Consider the following 27204-nt stretch of genomic DNA (forward strand, 5'->3'; position numbering starts at 1 on the left):
CACACCATTGCAATCCTTTGCAATCATGAATGACTTTCCATGTCCTCACTCAAGGCCAGTGCTACTTTTATTTCCCAGAATCCATCTTTTTTTCCCATGAAGATTGCTGTATTCCCATCCCAAAAGTATATAATTTCCTCCCACTGTAATTTGTAGCAGGAGAAAACTAACTGTATAATACAGTTTAGGTAATAGACTTTTTATCTTTATTTATCATCTGCAGGAAAGTCACTTGCCTATTCTCTGGTGGAATGGACATCCCAGTATCTGATGATAAAAACAGAGAGTCACATACAGAGGTAAGGTCTTGTTAAACAAACCAAACCTGTACTAGAAGCTCCCATGCTGGATTGAATGTGTTAGTTTCCTTTCCTTTTAGCAAGTCAACAGATAGATTTCTTTTTCTTTTGCTGCATGTTTATGAGATTACAAAATTATAGCAGAAGATAAATCTTGGATCCTGTTTCACATGGCTAATTAGCATTAACCACTCCCCTGGGCTGTCACATTAGCACAGAGCCCTGTCCTCAGTAGTAGAGTGATTCCCAGTTATACTAAGCCTTTCTGAATCCTAGCCTATGAGAATATCACCTAGTGATCCTGGGGCAGACTTCTGAGAGAAGGCCTAAGGACTGTGTTCACTGCAAGTGCTTACATAGCTAGTAAGTTTTTTGTTAGCTATACTTCAGACACACACAGCTTTAACCATGGGTCTTTGTGCATGTAGCAGATGCATGTTTGTGATTGTACATGCACTGGTGAATGTGTCTAAGTGTAAGGTGTGTGTGTGTGTGGGGGGGGGGGTGGTTGCATACACATTTGTGTGTTAATGTCAGTGTGACAAATGTCTGACAGTAATACTGTTACTGTGACAACTATTTTTAGTGAACCATGAATATTTAACATTCCTGTTATACGTACAGGGACCCCCCCCACACACACACACACGGAGTTTGCATTCCTGCAAAAACAGTCTTTGCCTTTGGTTTCCCTTAAATGGTTTCAAAGTAACTGCTTCAGATAGTTGGCGTAAAGGAAATGTAGAATTTCTAATCAATTAACTTCTATTTTTACAGCTGAAATGGCATTAGAGTAAACTATGGTATGCCCTTAAAAGTCATTATATTTGAAATTTTATTTCTGCAAAGACAAATACAACATAGTCAGATGCTGGATGGATCCCACCCTTTTATTCATTTTGATTCTAGTAACTAATGGCAATCAGATTTTACTATCGCATTCAAATTTTCACTCACTCTTACAAGTCACATACAACTCCTAGAGTAACCCCATGGACAGCCACCACTATCCACAGAGTTTTCAAGACAAAGGGATAAACAGAAGTAGGTTGCCAGGTCTTCATTCTGTATCATATACATACTCATAGCTGCGGGTAATTTAGAGCCCGTAGTCCACATTATTGCCTTTATCCATCATGTGAAAAGAAACTGGACCATCCAGAAAATAACATGTGTTAACAAAGGGAGGATATGCAGACTGTGCACAGAAGGCAACCCAGCTAAGAATCGAACTGGAGAACTGATTGCTGTGTGAAGGCAGCACTACCTGTTAGACCACTGTGCCACCAGATAAATGATTTCACCAGCTATAAGTGTGGCAATAAATAACTAAGAGTTCTTCTTAAATATTCAAAACATCAATGGCATTAGAAATGTAAAGAAAAAAAGAAAAAACAAAGAAAAACTTGTATCCCTGCTGACAGATTGTAAATAACAATTCTTACAGCCCAAACCAATGGCACCCAACAATCCACTGAGAGATAATGCAGATTTAAAGGGGTTCATCAAATCTTTAACATGTTTAAAAGATTGTTATATTAACAACAAAGAAAGGATGGGAACTGGTACTAATATAAAAAAGATTCATTATTTTCTAAGAAATTATATTCTTAGCATTTTCTCTCAAGATAATAAAGCTACCTTTATATTAATTGGTTATTCCCACTAAATTACATCAAATTCTAGCAAGGTGTAAGCCACACTAAATCTCCCAGGTGTAGACAGAGTAATTTAGAAATATATCCATCATGTCTACACGAAGAACTAGATTTGTTGTTTCATACACTGATGCAAGATATATATATATATATATATATATATATATATATATATAAGTTCAATCATAGTGGTGCCGCGGTAGCGTTGTCGCCTCACAGTAAGACGTTGTCCTGTTCAATTCCCAGTTAGAGCGTCTTCTCTGTGGAAACATGCGTGAACGGGCGTGCCTTCGTTGAAGGTTGTGCGTCAGGGCTGGCAACTCTGCACGTAAAATTCCACTGCCAATCATTAGTGGACCGGAGTTCTGCTGCGGCGGCCCCTAACCGGGGAAAAAACGATAGACACAACATATAAGTTCAATCATACACAATAAAAAAAAAAAAGAAAATGAAAACAATAATATCGAAAAAAGGGGAAACTATTTCCTCTCTCGATATTGAAACTAAACCCCCTTGTAACACTAGCCTCATGTTTGTCTGAATGCTGGCAATGTTACATGAAGGTTTTAATGACTTAAGATGTAGGTTTAAGAATGGGACAAGGGACAGCATTAGGTTTAGGGTTAGCACCGATTACTAAAGAGGGCAGGGGGCTCCTCCCCTCTCAGATACTTGAAGCTGTTAACCTGTTTGATTATTTTCCATTTTATCTCAGTTCTCAGCTTCTTCTGATTTCTACAGTTGTTGCCATTACAACTGTTTTGTCTGCACTCTGTTTCATTCTGTGTGCCTTCTGTTTTGCATTTAATTCCCCTATTATTTGCAAAAGCTCCTGTTCAGATTCTGCCTGTAGTGCCACATTGCCTGCATACGGCAACTTTTTTAACTGTCTATTCTGACCTGTTTGATAATGTAGACTTTCTCCAGTATGAACAGCAGTGGCCAGGCTCAGAGCTGAACCCTGATGCCTAGCTACTTCCACTGGAACCACTCTGTGAGACCAAACATAGTTTGCACTTAAATCAATGGCTCCTTGTACATAGCCTGCAATAATTCTACCAATATTTTTCTAATGTCAAAGTACCTCTGGACTACCCAAATAAGCTTTCTTGGGACCTTGTCATGTGCTTCCACCAAGTCGAGGAATGTGCAACTGGACTTTGTCCTCAACTCTAGTATCTTTTCATCTATCTGTCTTACTGCAAACTAGGTCATGCTGCATCCTTATCTAAATCCAAACTCCTCATCTCCCATATTACTTTCTGCTATTCTGTGGATTCATTTATCAGTCACCCTGTCCAGAATTTCCATGCAGTATGACAAGAGTTAATAGCATTATACTGTCCTCAGCTGTGGATGTCCCTTTGTTCTGTACACCTGCACTAGTATGATTATTCTCTAGTCTTCTGGGGTACCCTTTCTCTCCATACTGCAATTAGTGCCCTCAGGAGCCATGTCTCCTCTGTATCACCCAACATCTTGATCCTATCTGTTGTAACTTCATCTGAGCCTGCTGCTTTCCCTGACTTTATTTTCCTTACTTCTGCTATTACTTATTCTAGAGTGCACTCTTTCTCTTTCTTTATTGCCGGTTGTGTCTGGGGAAGTACAGATTCTGTGGAGTTTTCTTCATTTATAAGCTGCTGGCAGTATCTTCCACTTTTTCCTACACTTCTTTCTTTTGATGATATTGTGGACTTCTGCATTGCACCACCAGCTTTCCTTATGTACCTTATTTCCATTCCCAGCTTGGCCACATATCTGTTCGATAGTCCTCACACAAGCAGTTTTGAGATGCTGTTATTCTTCTTCAACTCCACCTACTTCCTGAGCTGCTAGTGCCCTGAATGATTCCTTGAAATCTTGTACTTTCTCTATAGTCAACTTGCATCTCTCAGTCTAGTGTCTTTTGACCTTTGAGCCTTCTCTGACTACTATATTCAGTTGATTATGGCAACCAGTGGTTTATACTTTGGGATGACTGTTTCACTGGGTATGACTTTGCCATCACTGATTCTACCCAAATGCCCTTTCCTCACAAGGAGGAAGTCTACTTGAGTTGCATTTTTGCCGGTCTTATGTGTTATCTTGTGACTGTCTGTATTACTGAGCCATGTATAGGCTATCATCAAGCTATTTGCCAGGCAGAAGTCTAGAATGGCCTCACCTTCTTTATTCCTGTTGCCCCACCCATGTAGACCCAGGCAGTCCTCGTATCCTGTTCTGTCTCTCCCTATATGTGCATTCAGTTCACCCATTACTAACACAATTTCCTGTTGTCCTGCTCTCTCTAGCAGGTCTTGCAACCGCTGTCTGAATATGCTCCTTTCTTCAGTATCACAACCCTGTGTGGGACATTGGCTAAGGATATGAATAGTGCCCTATACTTACACTGGAGTCTGATTGTCATGAGTCTCTCACTATTTCTAATGACATCTTTCAGTGTCTTGTGAACCCTTTCCTTCAGTACAATTTCCATGCCATTTCTAGTCTGTCTTCCTCTTAAGTAGTAGACTCTGGCTCTCAAGCCAAATGGCTTTGCTGCAGTGCCCTTCCATCTTGTCTCCTGGATGCATAGGATGTGCATTTTCCTCCTTACTATCATATAATCTATTTCCAAATTGTGTCCTGACAGAGAACCTGCACTGGGTGTAGCAATTCTCAGTTCATATTTGCCAGGTTGATTGGATTTAAATCTAGCCTTCACTTAACAGATCTATCCCAGGTAACGTAAATAAGGCAACTGAACATCAGCCATCAAGTAGCTTATTGACTCGTGGCTGCTGGGCTTTATGACAGGTACACACACTGGCCAATAAGGGTACATACACCCCTTAAACTACTAGCATAGGTGCCTGGCATAGGTCAGAGCAGGATGGGTCCTCAACCCACTTATCACCAGCAAATACTCAATGCCATTTGACAACATTAGTCAACACCACCAAATCACTTAGAGACAGTTTTTACACCAGTGAGTGGACACCCCTAACTCAGTGCATAGTCTGTGATCTGTGTTGTCCTATTTAGAGGGTACTGCACACCACAGTTGAGGCCCAATGCATTTGGTCTAAACAGCTGTTCTCCCAATAGGCACAATCCAGGGTCTATTCTGCTGCTCTCAACTCTATTTTTGGGTGGGTTTGAGGTGGACACACACAGCATGTTTTTTGAGAACTAGGAAGAACCTCACAGAGACATAAGGAGAATATACAAACTCCATAAAGGCTGGAGTTCATTGGTCCAAGGTCAGATTGAACTTTGCGCTTTGTAGATGGGGAGTAGAATTCCTTAACCATTATGCCAACTGGCAAACCTAGTGGTATTAAACTGCTCTACAAAGGTGAAAGAAAGAAAGAAAGAAAGAAAGAAAGAAAGAAAGAAAGAAAGAAAGAAAGAAAGAAAGAAAGAAAAGGAAGGGTTTGGTCTACCTCACATTATTGCATATTTGCTGCAGAATGTTTACTGGACTGGTTGATTATTATCTGCCAAATAACCCATGCATTATTGATAACATTAGTAAAGTTTGCAATGTTAAAGCAAACCACTGACGTCAGCTATAAGACCTAAACCACTTTGCAGTAAACGAACTTCATATAATTTCTCCAGCCAGTATTGCTGTCCCTCCAGAACTTTTAAAACTCATCGCTTTTGTACTGCTGAATAAACTAACTTCATTTGTTTGTATCTTTTCTATTAAATGAGGGTTACAAGATGGAAGCATGCTGTCTCATATGGTACCAAAGGTGCTAGCTGACTGGAGCAGTCATGAATCCCCAAATGACTTAGACATTCTGCAGGAAGGTTTGTCAGATGGCTTAGCCATCCTACAGGAAGGTTTATAGCAAATAAATTTCTGGTGTCAAAATCATGGTCTGAAACTAAATGCCAAAAAATGTATTGTTGTGTCCTTTAGGAATTCATGTATGCCAGGGAACTACCACATTGACAATACTCCCCCAAGAGTTGGCCCAGTTGTTCAGGATCTTATGTAGAAAATGGCCTAATTTTGGACTAACAGGTGTCTATAGTTGTAACAAAATCCTTCAGTATTGCACTGCTTATAAACAAAGAGATTGTGTCTAGATCTAGGAATGCCATTGTCCCCCTTTACTCACCCCTCATTAGGCCAGTCACTGAATATAATGCCCCTTTGATGTGTATGTGTCCTGCTTCATGCAACAGCTGGAGTGCACACAGAGTTACCTTACTAAAATGATACAAGGGCTAAAGGGCATGTCCTACTTGGACCGACTCAAAGCCGTGTCACTATACTCAGTATCCTACTGACTGCTAAGAGGTGACATGTGTATGACATTCAAGGCATCACCCAACCCATTACTGATGGATTTACTGCACATCAGCAAGTCAAATGACATCAGAGATACTTGGTCTAGGGATTTAAACTTCCTCTGCAACATCAACAGAATGGTTTGAAGGGAAAGATATATTTCTAAGACAATACTTCTGGTATGGAACAGACTCCTGATTTATATAAAACAAAGTTCACCCCTTTCCATTTTCAATCTCAACTCTTCTCTACACATCCCCTCTACTCACCAACTTAAGCAAAACTGATCTTAACAAACTCTAGCTGCTACAATCACATTGCCAGATTTGCCACCGGGATGCCCTTCAGGACACAACACTGTAACAACCTAAATTATCTTGGGTGGTTAGAACTACCCAGCCTAATTCAGTACAACCAACTTATAGTGACACATAAAATACTTAACAAACCTGACAATACACCTGCACTTTAAAACATTATTAACCCTTACAACAATCTCAGACCTCTTCACTCGTCCAATAGAATGCTAGTTTATATTTTAAAAACTAATAATTCAGCTGATGTCTCTGTCTTTGCCAACTCTGTAGGTAGAACTTGAAACTCTCTTTCTGCTGATATCACCCTGGAATCTACCCCGAATCAATTTAAGAAAAGACTCAAACAGTATTTGAAACTAAACTGGCTATGTCCTTGTACCAAGCCTGACTAGCTCTCTCCTTATGATGGAGTCTAATACTTTTATTGCAGTTCAGATGTGTTGCAAATTCTACGTCTTTTACATTGTGAATTCTTAAACTTTGAAAATTGTAGAACTTGCTTACATAAAAAGTCTGTAAACAGTGTTTAACATGAACCATGTAATTTCTTTCTGTTTGTACCTTGGCACTTTTCTCCCCGGGCATCTGCTAAAAATGGACCATGTATCCAGTCGCACTATCCCGGTCAACAAATGTAAAATAAAATAAATAAATAAATAAATTGCAATGTAGAACTATGGTGGACCTGCCCCCTGTACTACTAATGAGCAAATGCAGCTCCTATATGCTTTCTCCCATGGATGGGTACCCACAAATTATCTATGGTATGATACCTGTTATTCTCATTAGGGATAATATATAATTATCAGCCATGGGATGAGTAAGGTCATTCTATATCCAAATGAGATAGGGTATTTCAGCACCGAAAAGGGAAACTGACTAGGCTTAAAATAGCCCACAAGGGCAGCTAGCCTAGTACTTACCTATGAACCTAAGAGCCTATACAGCTACAGGCATGAAAAGATCTGGATAAACTAATCTCAATAATAATACAAAAGAAAGCTTAGTGTTGATGCAAGCTATCATATCCTCCCCTTCTAGAATTGTTTTTTAACATAGAAGCACTTACACAGCGTTTTATTGCACCCAGCAAAGTGGTCAAGATGTATACAGTAAAAGCAAATATATAATTACACCGTGACATATGAAATTGTTAACAAGTATTATAACGTTATTTGATATACCCTTTTCAGTAGAAAATAGAATTATTTTTATAAACTGCATGGTCAGATAAAACTATATTCCCCAGACATTTGGTAGTTTTGAATGTTCTTGTATCAGCCTTTACTCCCAATTTTCAGTGGAGCTTGCAAATAAATTAGAACATGCTAAAAAACCTCTTATCCACATACATGAACTGAATGGTTTAAATTAGTGATAAACATTTATAGAATGGAAACTAACATGATGATAAGAATGGGATCCAGCTCAGAGTATTATGTTTTAAGTTCTGGCTTAGATTACATATCATGGTGCTTACATTTCATGCATATCCTAAACCATGCAATAAAAAGGATTATAATGTATGACACTAAGACTTAGCATAAACAACACAATAACATGAATATTGTTTTCCTCTTCTTTTTCTCCTACTCTTTTCTTTAATTTATGTACATTGTTTAAATACTCATACCTGGGCAGACATAATGAACAAGGCAGCATCCCAATGACTTTGAAAGCCATAACTAGAATTGTTTTACACATAAGCATAAACAACATGATTATTTGGATATCAGTATGTAGGTAACATGTCATAATGTGTTATTGCGTGTTGATATATTACTTTAAAATATATTCAATATCTAATGATTTGCACTGGAAATGTTATGTCTCTGCACATTTATAGGAAATAAACATTCTTTTCCATGTATTGTGTGAACAAAGGTTAATGCTGCTCCTCAAATGTCAGAGTGTAGGTATAAGCTATGAATGCAGGTCAACTTCAATTTTTGAATCAATTGACACAAAAATGCACTGAGTCAAATGCATTTTCATTTAAATTAAATCATGATGGGCAACACCATTTTAAATTAATAAAAGACTGAAGATACAGTCTGCTGAAAGTAATCTGTTAAAAGTGCACAACAAACATAAAAGGCTACACTACATATGCACACCCTCACCTAATTGCATCAGACAATAGTTCCTTCTTCAACTTACCTTCTAAAAATATCTACCAGCTTAACTAGGATACCCTACCTACCTTTCAGTGCATTAAAACTTACCTAGTCACATTCAGCAGTCTGTAATTCTCCCAGTTTAATTTCTCTAAACATTGTGGGTTTCTAATACCATAACAGGATTGGACCCCATTCCTAACTCAAAGTATTATCAAAATTCATGAACTTAGTATTGTTTCAATCTTTGACGTTAGCCAGAAGTGCTCTTTGCAGCAGCCACAATGTGTCCAGAAATGGCTCATTCTGCAATTCATATGGAGTTACATGTATCAGTAATTTATCTAAATAAGACTGTAAATTCTTTATGAGACACATTACTGCTGTTACTATTGGAACTGTGTGGGCATCCATCTTCCACACTGCCCTCATTTCTGCTTGCAAATTCTGGTATTTTATAACTTTGTGTCTCTCTGTATGTAAGACACTGTAATCACTGGCCATAGCAATTTTAATGATCAATGCTACTTTTGTCTTGTTTTCATGAACTACTATATCTAGTTTTCTTGCATCTATTTTTTTAATCACTGGTAATAGATGATTCCATGTGATGTAAACTTCATCTGTCTCTATAATGCTTTGTGGCTCATGTTTCCAATACTTCTCATCTACTTCAATATTATAATGTTTACACAATTCCCAGTGCAACAGTCTTGCCATATTGTTATGCCTTTCAGTATACCATGATGTACAATTGTTTCCAATTCTGTCTTACAAAACCTGCATTTGTCTGTTTCTCTGACATGTTCAATGGACTTTGTACACCAACGTGTATGTAGTCCACTATGTTGAGCTACCAATTAACCTTTCATCTTTTGATTTATATTCACCTCTCCTTAACCATTCCTCCTTAGACCCTAATCGACACAAGGAGTTTTCTATACTTGCAACTATATTTATGCACTTTCCACATTTCTTGCCTTCTCATATGATCCTTCCACTTATATTCTTTTTTTTTTTTTTTTTTTTTGCACATTCAGTTGTTGCCTGATTTTTATCTGCTTCTGGTTTGATTTTCATTCCATCTGGACTCTAATACGCTTCTGCTAAACTAAGCAGGGAAGTCATCTTAGACTTATTCTTCTCACATTTTAAAACTTTCACTACATTTGGATCTTGTGAGGTCAGCAGATATGTATGCAGTCCTACGATTGCAGATCAATACATATAATCAATTTTGAGGAGGCCCATACCTCCTTCAGAACAAAAAATATTTAGTCTTGGTATACATTGATTTTGATAAATCATTTGATAAGTATAAAGCATTTTTCTTGTTTTCCTGTCCAACTGATGCAAGGCAATGTGGGGCCAGTCAGTCACCCCAAAACTGTAAGTTAAAAGAGAAAGAGCACATTTGTTTATAGCTTGGACTTTGTTCCTAGAAGCCAGGGCTGTTTTCAGTATTAATTTTAGTCTTCTAAAATATTCCTTAACTAAGTTTTATTCACATCTGTTCATGTTTTATTGTTGATCCTTCATCAATTTCCAAATAATTATATACACCCTCCTGCTCAAATTCTTTAATATCACACTCTTGTCCCAGACTGATATTTTCTTGGTGCTGCAGCTTTCCTAATTTAAAGGTTACTTTTGCACATCTATCAAGACAAAATAACCATCTTATATCATTTGAGAAAGTTTTGACCACTTCTAGTTGTGCTTTTAGTCCCTTAGCTGATAAACTATACAGTTTTAATCATCCACAGGAAGAAGATAAGAAGTCTTTACACGTTATTGTTTTCTGGGAGCCAAATTGTAGGCATGACCTAATCTAAGTAGACAGCTTAATGGGTTAAGGGCAAGACAAAAGAGCAGCGGTGACAAAGAGTCACCCCGGAATATCTGTCTTTGAATTTGTATCCCTGGGATAATAATGTGTCCTTTATCATGGCTTAGTTGCAAAGTTGTTTGTCAGTGCTTCATGTAATCAATCAGCATAGGGTGTATCTTATATATTTCTAAGCACTCTTTTAGCCTTCAGTGTGGGATGCTGTCAAATATTTATTTTTTGTAGTCTATCCATGCCATACTTAGATTATTCCCCCTTTTCTAATTCTCCATTATGACTTTATTTAACAACAAAGGATCCTTTGTTCCATATGACTTTCTCTTGTTACCATGTTGTTCTATTGCCACAATTGAGTTTTCTTCTGAATGAATATAAACTCTGTCAGCACCAATTCCAATGAATAGTTTATACATCATCAGAAAACAGGTTATTTTCTATAGTTTTTAGGATATTTTGCAAGTTCACTCTTTAGGAGATGTATCATTTTTCCAGTTATTATCCAGGTGATGTCTGTTCAGGGTGTGCATATAAATACTTCTTACTGTTAAATTATCATGTAAATCTGTTAATACTTTTAGCCAGAAGTTAGGTGCTACATCAAGGCCTGGGATTTTCCAGTAAAGAGCTTTTCTTAATTTTGTTTTAATTTCTCTGGATGTTACTTCAGCCCATTTCATATCCTGTAAATCTGAACTTCTTATTGTTTCTTTTACTTCTTCTATCCACTCAGCACCTTTATTATGTTCTGCAGGATCTTCATAGATACTTTTCCAAAATGAGTCTATTTCTTCTTTTTTTGCTGGTGTTTCTACTCTTTTTGCCTTGTTTCCCAAGTCTCTTATAAAAATCTTTTTGGGTCATTAATAAATTAATTGTGTACTTTTCCCTTTTATTCATCTCCATATCTTCTAAGTTTTCCTGCCTCTGCTACTGTCTTTAGGTTATTATTTCCAATAGTGGATGATAGATGCTGGTTTGTTCTGATACTGCACATTATTGCCATCACATCTATCTTTCTGAGTATTTTTTGTTGATTTGTTCTCTGTTCTAACAGTTATATTTCTCATCTTAGTTTCTTTATAGTTTTCTCTATATTCGATACTTCCATGATGGCATTTGATTTCTCCCCTTTCTTTCCCTTGCTGCCCTGCGTTTTTTGTTAAGACTACAACTGTTATTAATTTGGGTGCATAGTAATATATTCTATTTAATTATTTTATATCACATGAATTTTTATGAACAGTCTTGATTACTGTGTTCATTTTTTATCAAACTTCTAACATTGTGGGTCTTCTTGACCTTATGTAATGTATTTCTTTTATTGCTCTTAATATGTTTATCCATCTCTATTAAATCAAGCAACTTTTCACATATATCATTTTCTTCTAAACTAAAGGCACATTCATTTTTCTCCATTCCCTGCAGGCATTCTACAAAAAGTTCCAGAACATTTCCCTGTGCCATATTCTCTTCAGTTTCATCATGTCTCATCCCATTCCCCTTGCATATAAGAACCCACTGGCCTATCAATGCACAACATTGACTACATCAGAGTTGCCACAGTTTTCCTGCTGTGCAGCTCCAACTGAACTCTTATACTGATTTCCTACTGAAGGCTATAAGGCTGCAAGGTATCTTCATATGGCAACTGATCAGATTTTTTTTGTTCCTCTGGTTTCTCCTTAATATGGGTACTCATTGCTCTGTCATGCTATGATGTTATCAGAGTTAGATTTTCTTCACTGAATCCTTCATTTTGCAGGTAATACATAACTTCAGTTCCTATTTCTTTAACTTCAACATTACTAATCTTCTTTTCTTTCTCCCTTTGTTTTCTTATTTCTTGTATTGTAGAAGCTTTCATACCTGGGTGCCTTTGCTTTCTCCTTTGCATAAATATTGCAGCATATTAAATCTCTTTTTTTTTCTTTCCCATGTGCATATTTCTTCTTCAGATGTTTCTCGCCCTTCCTATTTCTCATTACTTGGGGGCTCATTGTTCCATCATGCTGTGACATAACCTGTACTAGACTTTCTTCACTAAATCCTTCACTTCTCAGGTATTCTATAACTTCAGCTTCTATTTGTTTAACTTCTACTTCACTAATCTTCTCTTCTATGTTCCCCTTCGTGATCTTATTTTTTGTATTGTGAGAGTTTCCATATCTGGGTGCCTTTGCCTGTATTTTTCTTCAAATATCTTTGGAGCTGCTTTTTGTATTGGTTAATTTAGCTTTCTCATTTGCATAAATATTGCACCATGCCATATCTTTTGTTCTTTCCTGTGTCCATATTTTTTATATACCTTTCAAAAATCACTAAATTTTGCTCCATATATTCTTGTACTTCCTTGGTTGATTCTTTTTCTAAATGACCCAAGGTTTCTTGCTCTTTATAATGCCTTTAATGAATCTGTTCTTTTAATGAACACAAATTTGCATTTGAAGTTTTTGACAGTTTTTCTTGTGCAAGTATTTTTCTTTTCTGTAATTTCTCTCTTAATCTTTTTGTATATCTTCTGTCTGGAAATTCTTGGCTTCTTGTATAATAGTAACAATATATAACTTCTTTCTTATCCTCAATAGTCTACTCTATCATCTTTATGGCTGTTTTTTTGGCCTGTCAGCTTTTGTGGTTTTGTGGATTACTACTTCCTTCTACAACAGAGAGGCTATACTCTCCTGAGCCTGGCCTAACCCCATTGTAGGAATGTTTCTGTGTCTTGAGGATTCTACACTGTCATTTTTTCCTGTGCTGCCACCAGTGTGCCTACCAGTATTGGGCACTTTTTTATCTTGAAACTTGTGGACCCAGCTATCTTTTTTTTTTAACCTACGTCTGTTCATGATATATGCTATGTAGAATACAGTCTATATATTGGTGTCATCTTGGTGAGATTTTATAAAAGCAGGGTCCACCTTGTAAAGGTAGTCACCAAGACTTGAGGATGAATTCAGTTCCAGCAATATTACTCTCCTTTGCTTGCTGATTTTATCATCTTTCCAATGAGACCCCCCTCAAATATGGCTGCTTACATGTGAGATCAGTGAATTTTATTACACTCTACTCTGTAATAATGCCAACTTCAGTTTAATAGATGGAGTTTTGTGTATTTATTATTTCCATATTTGTTACATTGGAGGCACATTAAATAAACAAACAGTATCTTAAAGAAACTGTGTTACAATAGTGGTTGCAGTTTATCAAATAATTGCTACTTTACAACTTTACAAGAACATAGGTTGCAGAATCACAGGTATTTTGTCATAATTTTTAGCCTACTTAACTACAATATGCTAACTACAATAAGGATTTACAAAACCATCCATGTGTTTCCTTTTTATACAACTGGTAAAGAAAAATGTTGACATAAAAACAACTAACCCCACCCTACTAAATGAATCCAAGGCTGGTAAACAGCAATCTTTGCTGATTTCATCTCACTTCATCTTTAGTTTTGAATTTATCCCTGAGGAAGTATATTGCTGACTGTTTTTATTAGCCAGTATTATGCATTTTCAAAAACTCCAAAAGAATCAGACACCTATCAGCCTATACATTTCACGGGGCTTCAGGTTAGCTTTGTACATGTACTTCATGTTTAAAAATAAATATATTAAATTTTTCTCCTTGTGTGCTTTGTTCTTCCATGTATTTGTTTATTTTCTGCTACCCACTTTATCAATTTCGGGACAGACACAGAGATGGTCCCTGTCCTTCAGCTTATATACAGGACACTACTCTGTTTACAGGACATACGCACACAAACACACACACACACACATACACACACACACACACACACACACACACACACACACACACACACACACACACACACACACACACACACACACACACGCACACACACATGCTGATGAGCAGCTTGGAGGATAACTAATTCATCAATTCACAGCATTGTTTGAGATATGGAAACAGAAGCATCCAAAAAAACTCAGTCTGCTATAGAGTAGAAATGGTGACTCTTCAAAGACAGTGTCTTAATCAAGAAGTGAACTGAAGAACAAAACAACAAAATAAATCACTGTGTCAGTATGTTACCCCTTCTAACAGCTATGCTATCAGGAATTAGAATAATCTATGAAATCACCTACATGACATATGTGAACTTTGTAAGTCTGAATATTTGCTGTCCAGATGATAAACATCGAAGTTGCTGGCATAATAACATAAAGTTGCTAACTGTCAAAAACAAACATTGTCCGCACTTTATGCTAGTGAATAGCTTAGGTGTTATCTGGACATTGTCAGTCTCTTGTACTCTTAGTGGGCTTGTAGTAACTGTAGGTACTTGAGAAAGATTTGATCTGATGGGATTTTTTTTTTTACTTTTGTTCTGCTGTAATGCTCCACTGATTATGGTACATTAGTAGATGTATAATATTTTTTCTACAAGAAATTTGAAAAAAAAATGACATTTATTTCACTTGAGTAATATGAGTCTTTGTAACAGAAAATTATGGTTTATTTCTGAATTGCCATGTAACACAAAAAAAGCACAATATGCAGACAGCAAAAAGACATATGATAATTTTCCCCATCAGGATGCAGTACTGCATGCAGATAAATTGTTTACATTGTTACAGGACCATGAAATGATAAAATGTGAAGGCAAAATGCCTTTATGGTGTATGTAGTCATAGACATGGAAAATGATTATATGGCACACCCTGTGCAATGCAAATAAAGGGTTTTCAATCTAACTTCCAGAACATTGCAGGCACAGCATTCTCAAAGCATTCATCCAACAGTCTCCCAAATAGCTCAGTCCATGAACTATCACTAGTAATATGTTTTCTTACTCACATGTTTTATCAGCAGAGTGGTTCACCTTAGAAGCAGCTGTTAAATTACTTTGGCAGGTCATACATAGTGGAAGACTAAGTTAGCCCCCAGTGATTCAACATTATTTTATATTGTCAAAAAGTATTTCTTTCACTAGATTCTGTCCTGAGACTAAACTGTGTTGCTTGCCAGTCCATGCAAACTCAGTGAAGTTGTTTTTTATGCCAAAAATTTCTGAGTGGGAAGTATTTGCACCATCTGTGAGTCAAGACGTTTGTAAAGCATACAGGAAAAAGTAAATATTTAGCTTCAAATGAACAATGAACATTCATACCACATATGGTGGGAGTGGCAAACAAATCAGATAGCAAATATGTGGAGAAACACAAATAGGAAGATTTAATTATGTGATATCTGGGGTGTGTATCTTCCTGTGAATACAAATAAAATAAAACAGTTGTGTGAAGTTAAATTAAAAACAGTACAATACTAAAGGAGCAAATCACCCATAAGACAAATAAAATGAAAGGTTAATTTATTTTATATCTTATTTGAACACATACTTAGTTGAGAACATTTAAATGAAAACCAAAGTGCTATTCCTTAAGGACTAGAAAGGAATTATGAGATGTAAAAAATTACATAGTTTACATTGTCTCCATAACAACAGCGAACATAATCCCTAGTCCACTGGCTTTCCTCTGTACAAAAATTATTTTATACATGTGCACATTACAAACTGAAATAAGAAACTACTGACAAACAGAAAGATGCCTGCTTTGTTGACTTGTACCTAAGATAGCCCAGTACCCACCCACCCCCCTCCATCTTGTAGCATTATATACATAGATATCAAATGTTATGCTTAGGTACAAAAGGATCAAGCAACATACATTGAGACGAGTAACAACACTATGTCACAAATGCTTTCCTAGAATATTTAGCCAGTAAATATTGATTAAGGTTAAATAAAATGCAAAGTTCATTTCGAGTCAGATTTTTGTGAAAAAAAAGTAAGACCTGGAAATCATAAAAATGGGAGTGAAGATCTCTAAAGACTTATGGCGTGAGAACACTAAATGGTAATTGGTAAGCTTCAAATCCATTTAGTGTTGCAAGAGCTTAATGTTGTTGTTGTGTCTTCCGGCTTATCCCGGTTAGGGGTCGCCATAGTGGAACTCCGGTCCGCTAATGTTTGGTAGTGGATTTTTACGTGCCGAGTTAACAGCCCTGACGCACAACCTTCAATGAAGGTACGCCCATTCACGCATGCCTCCACACAGAAGACACTCTAGCTGAGAATCGAATGGGACAATGTCTTGCTGTGAGGCGACAATGCTACCGCAGCACCGCAAGAGCTTAATAAATGTGTTAATTTAACAGGAAACCTTGCTTCTTGTTTCATAAAACCATAATTAAAAAGTATTTAATTTCAGCATTTCATAGAACAAACCAAACACAACTTGCGGGTTTTGTTTTGTCAGTATTTGTAAAATAATGCTCAACACTTTTCTTCAGCAACCATGCATATTCTATATGTTTATAAATTGTTAGTTTGGTCACTAGTTAGTTACAATTTCTGTGCAGACATCGAACAAAATATAATGGTGTGAGGCATTTTTTATCTATTGTTTTTCTTAACTAGCCTGTTAAACATATACTTAATGTCCACATAGATTGTGGGAGACATACCCTTAATGTCTTAGTGTGTAAATGCTCAGGTCTCTCATGTTGAGTCATATGCTTAGACAAGGACACACAAAACAGGCCAAGGCACTCTATTATGGGCCAGATGAGGGAGCGAAAGTGAGCGATAATAACTTCCTTAGATTTGGGAGAAATAACCCTGGTGATTAGTCTGGTTAGATAAAATGATTTATTAATAAAAGTGTCTACATATTGATCAAAGGATAGTTCATCAACAATGCAAATGCCCAGGTCCTTAATGAAGGTGTCCACCACATGGGTGTCCAGTTTTAACAATGAGCATGATGCTACATTTCTCAACATTTAATTTTAGGCCATGGTCTACATTTTCCTGCAGTATCACTCTGTCAATCTTGTCCCATTAATCATTCAAAGGTGTTATGTTCCAAGTTGGGGTGACATGTACCCTTTGGTAAGAAGGTAGATTCTGTCCTGAGACTAAACTGTGTTGCTTGCCAGTCCATGCAAACTCAGTGAAGTTGTTTTTTATGCCAAAAATTTCTGAGTGGGAAGTATTTGCACCATCTGTGAGTCAAGACGTTTGTAAAGCATACAGGAAAAAGTAAATATTTAGCTTCAAATGAACAATGAACATTCATACCACATATGGTGGGAGTGGCAAACAAATCAGATAGCAAATATGTGGAGAAACACAAATAGGAAGATTTAATTATGTGATATCTGGGGTGTGTATCTTCCTGTGAATACAAATAAAATAAAACAGTTGTGTGAAGTTAAATTAAAAACAGTACAATACTAAAGGAGCAAATCACCCATAAGACAAATAAAATGAAAGGTTAATTTATTTTATATCTTATTTGAACACATACTTAGTTGAGAACATTTAAATGAAAACCAAAGTGCTATTCCTTAAGGACTAGAAAGGAATTATGAGATGTAAAAAATTACATAGTTTACATTGTCTCCATAACAACAGCGAACATAATCCCTAGTCCACTGGCTTTCCTCTGTACAAAAATTATTTTATACATGTGCACATTACAAACTGAAATAAGAAACTACTGACAAACAGAAAGATGCCTGTTTTGTTGACTTGTACCTAAGATAGCCCAGTATCCACCCACCCCCCTCCATCTTGTAGCATTATATACATAGATATCAAATGTTATGCTTAGGTACAAAAGGATCAAGCAACATACATTGAGACGAGTAACAACACTATGTCACAAATGCTTTCCTAGAACATTTAGCCAGTAAATATTGATTAAGGTTAAATAAAATGCAAAGTTCATTTCGAGTCAGATTTTTGTGAAAAAAAAGTAAGACCTGGAAATCATAAAAATGGGAGTGAAGATCTCTAAAGACTTATGGCGTGAGAACACTAAATGGTAATTGGTAAGCTTCAAATCCATTTAGTGTTGCAAGAGCTTAATGTTGTTGTTGTGTCTTCCGGCTTATCCCGGTTAGGGGTCGCCATAGTGGAACTCCGGTCCGCTAATGTTTGGTAGTGGATTTTTACGTGCCGAGTTAACAGCCCTGACGCACAACCTTCAATGAAGGTACGCCCATTCACGCATGCCTCCACACAGAAGACACTCTAGCTGAGAATCGAATGGGACAATGTCTTGCTGTGAGGCGACAATGCTACCGCAGCACCGCAAGAGCTTAATAAATGTGTTAATTTAACAGGAAACCTTGCTTCTTGTTTCATAAAACCATAATTAAAAGTATTTAATTTCAGCATTTCATAGAACAAACCAAACACAACTTGCGGGTTTTGTTTTGTCAGTATTTGTAAAATAATGCTCAACACTTTTCTTCAGCAACCATGCATATTCTATATGTTTATAAATTGTTAGTTTGGTCACTAGTTAGTTACAATTTCTGTGCAGACATCGAACAAAATATAATGGTGTGAGGCATTTTTTATCTATTGTTTTTCTTAACTAGCCTGTTAAACATATACTTAATGTCCACGTAGATTGTGGGAGACATACCCTTAATGTCTTAGTGTGTAAATGCTCAGGTCTCTCATGTTGAGTCATATGCTTAGACAAGGACACACAAAACAGGCCAAGGCACTCTATTATGGGCCAGATGAGGGAGCGAAAGTGAGCGATAATAACTTCCTTAGATTTGGGAGAAATAACCCTGGTGATTAGTCTGGTTAGATAAAATGATTTATTAATAAAAGTGTCTACATATTGATCAAAGGATAGTTCATCATCAATGCAAATGCCCAGGTCCTTAATGAAGGTGTCCACCACATGGGTGTCCAGTTTTAACAATGAGCATGATGCTACATTTCTCAACATTTAATTTTAGGCCATGGTCTACATTTTCCTGCAGTATCACTCTGTCAATCTTGTCCCATTAATCATTCAAAGGTGTTATGTTCCAAGTTGGGGTGACATGTACCCTTTGGTAAGAAGAATCTTGGATATCATTTTTGTCCTTGAATTGGCATACATCAGTGGTGCAACACTTCATCCATGCCCATACCTAGATATATGCAAGCAATGAAACCGAGGTCTAGTATCTCCAGGACCCTAAAGCTTTTTGTAGAATTTCAAACAAACACAATCCTGTAAAACGTTTTCTATAAAAATTCTCAAATTACAGCCTTTTCTATAGTGAAATGGTATAGCGGTTTACACTCAATCTACCATCAGTGGAATATGTGATTGTGCGTGGGGGGATTGGACCCCAATATAGATGGCTGCCTTTCTTTCTCTACTGAAGCTGTTACTTTATTGCTAAGTTACTCAGGGGTTTTGACAGCTAGGAGTGTAGGAAATAGTTAAAATGAAACAGTAGGATAGCAGTCACACAACTCAAACTACTGCATCTGAGAGAATGAGCTATCAAGAAATGATGGAGACAATGATGTGAGTTTCAGTTCATTTTCAAGGAATTGTGTACTTCAGTGCATTTTCAAGGAATTGTGAGTTTCAAGGGACGAGAAGTTCACTGTTGCTCATGTTAAGTCTGTTTTCAACGTACAACCGGTTTGTTTAGCAAATGTCATCAATATCGTGACAGAAAGTTTGAAAACAGTGTTTGTAGCACGATGGGTAGCATATTTACTTTTGATGCAGAAGGCTATGAGTTCTACTCATACAGCGTGTATATGGATTGTGGATACTGTGTTAACCACAGAACAGACTACCAGTCCCACGATCTGTCCTCACAGACTACCAGTCCCATGATCTGTCCTTTTTTCCAGCCACAAAAATAAAATTTCAAGCAAACAGCCTTTGCTGCTACAGCAGGCTAGCAATTTGTGTCAGTTACAGGTGGGTAACTCTGGTATGGCCATTTGTTGCACCTCAGACCACTCATCTTTTCACCAGATCACTTTGGTGTAGAATCTACAACCACTATAGACTGGTGGTTAGTCATGTTCTGCACAGCCTTTTTTTCCCTGGGAAATGAAACACTCAGCCAACATGATGAAATTGGTCCTTTTCCCCAATGTGCTCTCCTGGAGTTGGTATGTTTTGTTAGTGGGGGTGTGAGGGATGCAGGCCCAAACATTGAGGGGTGTGGGCAGCAGAAGCCCTCGAATTGTGTGGGTTTACATATTGCAGTGTATGCTTATGTTTATTTTATGTCCAAGTGTTTCATTTCCCAGTGGAAAATGTTGGTAGTGTGTACTTTGTGCTTTCAGTTTACAGACAGTTCAGTACTGTCTTCTCAATCAAAAGAAATTCGTGAAAGTGAAAATTTGGTCTACCCAAGTAGGCCCGTTCTAACATATTAAGGGGAAATGAAAATCTTAATCAAATGTTGTTCTTGCCTAAGGCATTGTAGCTGTTTAGACACCTGCAGGTTGAGAGTGATAGTAAATGGATTCAAAAAATTCAAACATATTATGAATAGTTTGTGTGCCGTGGTAGAGGAAGCAGAGCTGTGAAGGAAATGTAATGGCTTTGGAAAAAGTATCCATCCTAAAGCCAAGTATTTGCTAGTTCTACCAGAACCCTAATCTTAACCATAAATTCTCCCACGAAGTACCTAAACCTAAACTCATTATCACTCACTAAATCTAAAACCTCCCACACCTCACTAAACCTAATGAAAAGTCACTCCTTAATCTAAAACCCCCTCCTCTCGTTAAGACTAATGCACTGATTGCTCTTTAAACCTAAAATCCCCCTCCCTATACTCCCAATTGCTTCTAAACCTAAAACCTTCCTTCCCTCCTTAAACTGAAAGCTTCCTTCCCTGTTTCCCTTCCTGACTTACCTATCCCACTAGCACTTCCTGACTCCCTTCCGTCGCATGCCAGTAGCTATATGCAACTGCTGCTTGGCTGAACTCATATACAGATTTAAAGAAAAGTAGCTGTTCTCACAGGTTAACAGCTGCTTGGGTATCTGGCTGTGTGGTACTGGAATTCAAGCAGCTGGGGCTTCAGCAGCTGTACAACACCACGTACAAAGTCTGGATCATGTGGGTATATTGGTTTTTAGATTACATGCATTAGTAGCAGTCTGGGGCAGATGACTTCACAAAGGAAATACAATAAGCATTGTTTTTTTGGCATGTAGTTTCAGTCCATGATTTTGGCACCAGTTATTTATTTGGGACAAACCTTCCTGTAGGATAGCTAATTTATTTGGGGATTCAATGTCTTCCCCTAGCTTGCAGTCATCTGCAAACTTTGTCAGCCAGAGCCCTTTGGTTTTTACTTCAGAAAAGTAGATGCAGTATAGGAGAGGTCCCAGTACAGAACTCTGGGAGACTCCACTGGAGTCTGGTCTTTTACTGAGATATATTCCCCTATTTTGATTATCTGTGTCATATCTGTGAGACAGTTGGCAATCCAGTGTGTGAGATAGGGGATTATTCCCATTTTATTTACCTTTTCTACAATGACTGATTAGGGAATTCTGCCAAAAGCTTTGGCTGGGTTGAGGTATGCTGTATGTATCATTTTGCCTTCACCCATTGCTTAGATAACCCTATCAAAAAATCCACAGGATGAGTAAACATAACCTGCCTTTCATGAATCGAAACTGAAACAGGTCCAGTGATTGGAGGTTCCCTATGTCCTGAGTGATTAATTCCAAGATAAGTATTTCCACATCTTTGCATGTAAGACTGGCCAGACTTATGGGTATGTAACTGCCTGGGTCTGTGGAAGTTCTTTACTTATGCAGTGGAATGACTGAAGATGATCTCCTTTCACTTGGTGTAAAATCTGTAAGTAGTCTGAGATTGAACAGTGTTGTTAGGGGTATGGCTCATTCATGCTTCATGCTATTTAAGATCCATCCAAAGATATTTTTAGAGCAAAACAATGAAGTCTTTTTAATTTTTGATAGCACTTGTAGGACTTGGTCTTATGTGATTCCTGGAGGTGAGACAGTTTCAGGTATATCTTGAGGGACAGACAAAAAGGAGTGAAGGAGTAATGGTAGAGCTAAATTTATTGACCAGTAGGTCTGCTATATCTTCAGCTTCAGTGTAGGTAACATTGTCCACAATCAGCTCAGCAAATTGCTGCATTGTTCTTTTGTAATTATGAACATAACGAAAAAAATGAGTTATTGTCTTTGGCTATTTTAGCCTCAAACGTGGCTTTGTTGGATTTTAGAAAGCTCCTGAATTGTTTGTTTATTTCAGTGACAAGGCTGTAACATTCTAGGAATTACTCTCCTTACTTTTGGTGAACATTGTTTTCCTTTTGTTATAAAGCTTGCTGATATTATGGTTCTACCATGTGTGTTTGTTTCTGGGGTTTGCTCTACGCTTGTTCCTATGGGGTATTGATGCACCTATGTAGCTGTTTGCATGCTGTTATAGTGTAGTGATGCATGTTTCTGTCTACTCAGTGCGGGTAACTGAAAAGGGTATTGAAAAGCATAGCAGATGAAAAATACCATAGTTATGAATTAGAAAAAATAGAATGGAGAAGTTCCAATATATGAATAGGAAGAAGAGAACAAAAGGGAGGAAGGAAGTCTGAGAGCTGTGGCTGTAGAAATATAGACTAGGTGGAGAGATTAGGACAGCATATGCATAGTTAATCATACAATTGAGAGTGGGGAGGTAATGGACCAGTTTAAGTAGTTATTATTAGTTAGAAGTGCAGATATAATTACGGGTGCATTCAGTTTATCCAAGCGACCATAAGCAATGCCAGGATTTAAAGAGAATTTCCTTATAATTTAGTTTTAATGTATGAGTGTGAGTTTGTATCTGTAAAGCTAAGGGTGTGCAGATGAAACCTCCCACATGGGAGATGGAGGGGGGCTTTCCCCTGCAAAACTAACTAAATATATATATATATAAATATATATATATATATATATATATATATATATATATATATATATATGGATTCACTTCAGAAGCTTGAAATACTGAAATCTCAAATTTCAGTATCTCGAGCCCAAGAAGTGGAATCCACAAAACAATGAAAAGTAAAAACCACAAAATTCAAAACCTCGAATACCGGAAGTTTTGAATTTCGTGGTTTTACTACACACACACACACACACACACACGCACACACACACACACACACACACACACACACACACACACACACACATACACATACATACACACAGACATGCACCATCCACCACACAAACACACACAATCACTCTACTACAATCCACACTCCCCCTACTTAAAGATTCAGCTTCTTGGGCTCAAAATACTGAAATTCGAGATTTCAGTATTTCGAGCTTCTGAATGGAACCTATATATATATATATATATATATATATATATATATATATATATATATATATATATATATATATATATATATATACACCATGCAGGGCTAGCCACCCGTCAGTGTAAACCTTGGCTTGTGATGATTGCTCCTGAAGTGAACTGAACTATCTAACCTAAACCTATCCCCTTCCTCTCTCAGTTTGTTCACCAGCTATCTCTCCAACAGGCAACAAGCTGTCAAGTGGAAAAAAAAGCCATCTCCTCTTTCCTTAACACCCCCACTGCTGTCACCCAGGGATCCATTGTTGGTCCCTCCTACTTCAATATATTCATAAATGATTTCTTCTGCTCAATCCCTTATGCTAACCTTATTAAATATGCAGATAATTCAACAATTATCTGTGCAGCCACATCCATCCCCACTCTCTTAAACTTGACTCAAGACGCCATCTCTACCAAACAACAGTAGATGAAAGACAATCATCTAGCACTCAATGCATCAAAAACCAAACTTATGGTATTTACCTCCTCTAAAACCAACACCATTGATAGAAAACTATTCTCCATCACCAGCCAGAATAACACACCTCTTGAACTGGTATCTGAAACCAAACTACTAGGAGTCCAGATCGATGACCAACTTAAATTCAATACCCACCTGCAACTAAACATAAAAAAAACACCAAAAACTTGGCATGCTCTACCGACACAATTGATACCTCACTACATCTACTAAGCTCACTCTCCCTACTACATTTCTCATCCCTTCCCTCCTTTATGGTGCCTCTCTCCTAACAAACCTACAATCATCTCTCAAAACAAAACTGTCCTCTTGTTATAATAAAATTGCCAAAGTTGCCACTAGCCACAAATCATCAACCCATCACTGTGCATCTCACCACAAACTAAACTGGCTTGAACTTCCCAACTATCTCACCTATACTCAGCTTGCTTATGCACACAAACTCATTTTTCATCCCTCCCTCCCTCTGCTCTACCTTTAAAATGCACCAGCCACAAAGACTCCTAACATCTAACAACCAAAACCTAATAGAAATGTACAAACCTCTTCGCTCCCAGGGTGGGAGTCTTTGGTAACGTGCCCAGGCTTTTTCTCTAAGTCGCATGGCAGTTAGTGTGTTTTTTGTTAGCCAGGGGGTGATTTTGTTTCTTATTCTTTTGGTTTTTATGGGGGCAAAACTATCAAGCAGTTTTAGGAAGGTTGTATTGAAGTGTGTGACAGCATTATCCAGAGGTAGAGTTTTTAGAGGGTTCCAATTAATTGATTTTAGGGAGTCTGAGAAGGCTTTTGGGTTGAAGTTTTTTAGGTAGCGAGTGCTGATGTAATTATGAGTTACTTGTAATGAAGAAGGGAGATGCCTAGTAAAGATGGGAAGGTGGTCGCTGAGGGAATCGGGAAGAGTTCCACTATCAGGGTAGTAGTGGGGGTGAGAGACTAAGATCCAGTCTAGGGTGCTGCCGCTAGAGAAGTCTTTAGAGGGCCTGGTAGTGAAGTTGATGAGCTGAGACTACTTATATAGGTTATATACTTATAATATATCTGTGATCTATCTATTTATTTTTCTTCCAATTATGTTTATAAGAATCACAGAGATACAATATTTCTTTAATTTATTTTATCCATCCAGATATTTAAAAAATTGATAAAATAGACTTGCCAGCAGATTTGTAAGAATGTTCAGGGCCTCCTGCCTCCATAAAACATTCCCCTATGATTCTAAAATTGTTAAAATGTTTATAGTACATTTAGGTTCACATAGATATGGTTTCTCTTTAATACACCTATTCTAAGTATTAAAGTTCACAGTAATCATTTAACTAAAGTTCTGAATTCAGAATATTAACTAGCATATAGTGTAATGGACTCATGGTCAAAGCTATTTGGGTTTCAACTCCCTACAGTACCGTACACATACATAAAAACATTTAATTTTAGTAATTTTGTCATTGTTGAATACATTCACTTATAATAGTACACCTATACAAATTCAATGAAAGCAATCAAATCCCATGACAGCTTTAAAAACAAAACAAATGTCATTATATGATCAGCAATATCATACTGGATGGCAAAATGGCTGGGAGTAATGTTTAACCCATGTAAAAGCATTAAGTTTCATACATTTAGTTTAATCAAATTTATAAGAACTATACATTCAAATAGCTCAGTAGAGTTCATTGCCATGAAATAACTTACATTAAAAAAGTGCCTACATCATTTATTATAAGTCATTTTTAAAGTTCTTGTTTCCAAATTCATTCACATCATGAATCTCCAATTTAAAAATGATAATGTATTATTCATTCATACTGTTGCAGTTCACTCTGATTTTCCAAATAAGGGTAAATAAAATATGGATGATCTCCCATCTCTGCTTATAAGTACAGCATTGCCTGACCTCTGTACAGTAACCATGTTTATATGTACATTACATATTAAATTGTGTAATATGATTCCATATTCATAATTCTATGGATATTCATCTTTGTCAACCTTCTCCAGAATAAACAAAAAAGAAAAAAAGAAAAAGTCAACTTTATGAACCATTCAAGAGCACAAAAGGTTTAAAATGACAACAAAATAGATTAGCTTTCATTTGTACTTGTTTATGCTTAAACTAGGCTGTTAATTATCTAAATTGTACATGTCCCATTGAGTTGATAAAGTAAGTGAAAGTTGGTGTTACATTGAAGTGGCCTAAAAAACACCTAAAAGCAGAACTATAAAATGTATAGAAGTAATCATCCATGGTGGCACAAAAATCATATAACCATGCAACTACAGCTTTCTTTAATAAATGTGGGTGCCAAAAATTAAATCATTCCTGAAATGATTCTTCCTTGAACTAAAAATACTTATCCAAGTCCTCAGCATCCACTGACAAAATCTTCCAATGGAAAGGCTCCTCTTTTTCCATTCACCAGCAAGGCCTTTTCAGCTCAAAAAAGTAACCCATATTTTTTTCTTAAAGGGCAATGTTTCTCTGTTCCTTCAGCTTGGTACCCTACATTTCGAATCTGTGTTAAGATTCAGTTGATTTCATTCAAGCTGCACATTCTGTGCTTCCTAACTACTGTCATCTGTAGTTCACATCTTCTTTTTTAACTCCTCTGTGGTGTGGAACAGTCCGGGCACTGTTTTCTCTTAGATGGCTTCTGTCCCATCTCTTTTACTGAATAAACATCTTCAAAGTTGCCTTTTTCTTGCTCATTTTGTTAACCAGACATGTGGGATTGCAACTGTTGTACTTTAACTTCTCTTATATTTTTTCAGACAACAAATAAGTCTTTAGAAAAATCCTCAACAAATTTTAATTTCAGTTTATACAAATGCAATTTGTTTGTAGTTAGCCACTCTTTTGCTTAATATCAGTGCATAAGCACCATCGTGTGGTGTGACCTTTGAGGATCCCAGATCATCTTGCCAACCCAGTGGATCCATTTAATAGTGTACTGTAACTTTCAGGCACATGCAATATCTCTGT

General features: G+C 37.0%; 1 long non-coding RNA gene across 1 annotated transcript in view; it reads left to right on the forward strand.

Annotated features, from left to right (window-relative positions):
• The first annotated feature begins 223 nt into the window (after positions 1 to 223).
• Positions 224 to 27204, forward strand: part of LOC122796283 — a 205266-nt gene continuing 178285 nt past the window's right edge. Inside the window, exon 1 of the long non-coding RNA XR_006363957.1 lies at positions 224 to 299. This is a non-coding gene — a long non-coding RNA (uncharacterized LOC122796283). The remainder of the gene's footprint in view (positions 300 to 27204) is intronic.

The sequence above is a fragment of the Protopterus annectens genome, chromosome 3.part0 (genome assembly GCF_019279795.1).
Source record: "Protopterus annectens isolate FY-2018-M chromosome 3.part0, PAN1.0, whole genome shotgun sequence".
NCBI classification, from domain to species: Eukaryota; Metazoa; Chordata; order Ceratodontiformes; family Protopteridae; genus Protopterus; species Protopterus annectens.